The sequence below is a fragment of the Cottoperca gobio genome, chromosome 7, assembly GCF_900634415.1.
Source record: "Cottoperca gobio chromosome 7, fCotGob3.1, whole genome shotgun sequence".
NCBI lineage: Eukaryota > Metazoa > Chordata > Actinopteri > Perciformes > Bovichtidae > Cottoperca > Cottoperca gobio.
In genome coordinates this window covers 7,783,364-7,785,680 of record NC_041361.1, presented here as the reverse complement: position 1 = coordinate 7,785,680, position 2,317 = coordinate 7,783,364, and positions in this window count along the sequence as shown.

The window sequence follows — 2,317 nt, the reverse complement described above, 5'->3', positions numbered from 1 at the left end:
CAACAGAAATGTTCAGTCGAGGGCGGTGAGCACAGATTTTAATGTAATACATATTTTCACTCCTAATCGGGGCAATAACAGATGGACACTGCATTATATGTTACGTCCACCCAATGTTACCTAGCATTGCACATACAGTATATACATATATACAGTATAATTCATATGTTGATGCATTCACACCTGCACATACATGCATTTGTAACAAGACACATGCATGTTGTGTGAAAGAGGTTAACACAACCTGGAGAACCATTTACTATAGAAGGAAGCTAAAGGCTGTGTGTCAGAGATGAGATTTTGATTACATGTCAGAAGAGAGTCGTGATTCTCTCTCTCTCTCTCTCTCTCTCTCTCTCTCTCTCTCTCTCTCTCTCTCTCTCTCTCTCTCTCTCTCTCTCTCTCTCTCTCTCTCTCTCTCTCTCTCTCTCTCTCTCACAAAATTGGGAAAACAAGGTGCATGCATCCACAAAGTAATCTCCGCAGATAAATAAGGCCATGGACATTCATTAAATGCATACTCAACATACCAACTGGGACATTTAATACACAGAAATCTCAGTGGAATTGACATTAAAGTTATAAAAGGAGCTCAGAGTGTATTACAGTTGAAGGAGAAAGACACATTCACACACGACAAGTACAAATACTCACTCTATTCAGTTGCTGAGATGCAATGTTGAAAGGCAACAGAGAAAAGACAGGTTCAGGTGGCTTTTGAAAGGAGTGAATGCAAGCACATTTCAAGTCTATTCAGCAACTAGGAGCATGAAACATAAAAACAGGTTAAACAGGCTTTGAATTGACCCTCAGTAGACAAGAACAAAATTACCTGAGTTCTGGGTGGCTAATAGCTTTTAAGCGTGTTTATATCATAATGTGTGAAGCAAGGCCATTCAGTGCTTAGGCCATTTTATTTAAAGGAAATTCCAGGTATATAAACTAATAGGAATCCAACATAAGAGGTGATGTCATATAAGGCAGATACAATGCCATTAAAAGAACAAACTCTTGGATGTAAAACAGATGACAAAATATATAGAGGTGCATATAAAAATACTGAAATGAAGATACTAAAAGAAGCAAAAATTAAAATATGTAATGACAATACAATACAAATAAAAACACCATAAAATAGTAATATAAAGGGGAAATATGAAGTGATGCAATAATGGGAAAAGAAAACATTGTTAGTTTTAAGGGGACCCTGTTCCAGAGTCAAGGGGCCGTAACCAATAACGCATGGTCACCGCTAGTAGGTTTTGATCAGCTGATTATATATATATATATAATCTGGAGCCTGACAATGGATGACCTTGTAGGTAATTAATACAATTTTAAATTGAAGTCATATGACAAGACCTCCTCGATATAGTTAATAATCTGGCTGCTGAGTTCAAGATAAATTGCAATTGTGAGACTGAGTGGGAGTTCAAACAGGTAAAAAGAGAGTAGACCAGGCGTGATGATCTATATGATATAAAAGCATGTATGATATTATCTGTGTCATTCAAATGTGTCTTATCTTGAAGATGTTTTTTTAATTAATAAAAAAAAAAATTGGATGATGTTTCTGGCATGCTGCTCAAAGGATAAGTGGCTGTCAAAAGTTACCCTAAAGTTCTTTGCCACAGACTTAACATTGGCTGTTCTGGACCAAAGTACCTTAAATTATAAAAAAATTATTCGGCCATTGTTACTGAAAAAAAAAAGTCTAGAAATGCAGTTTTCCAAGAGTCTTGACATGCTCAATGGCCATGAGCATTAAGACAAATGCAATTCATGCACAGATCAAAGAGCATGAACACACTGTTTACTGATACATTCCACTTTACTCACAACCTTTACTCACTCATAGCCAATGCATAGACACAGTAATAACAATTACCAACTTGAAACGGCTGACATTGATTTTACTGCAAGCTTATGAGAAAGAACTGCAGCTGCAAAAATACAATTTCTGCAACACCAACAAAACTATGTTTTACACATATCTGGACAGGACAGAAAAGAAAAACATTTCAAAAGAAAGACATTTTCTCCAATTCAATGTAAAGATTATTTCTTGTTCCTCATCTGGCAACACGATACAACCAGAAACATAAACACTAGAAAAAAAAAGCTGACGCTTTTGTTCAAAGCGACGTACAAAAAGTGCAAACAATCATGGAGATACAACTCCGAACAGCAAGAATCTTGTAAGAACAATAGCTTCAAATAGGTACAATCGTATAAATCAGGGGTGGGGAACCTCCGGCCTCCGGGCCATATAGGGCCCACGAGACCATTTGATCCGGCCCTCGAGGTCATTTGTAAA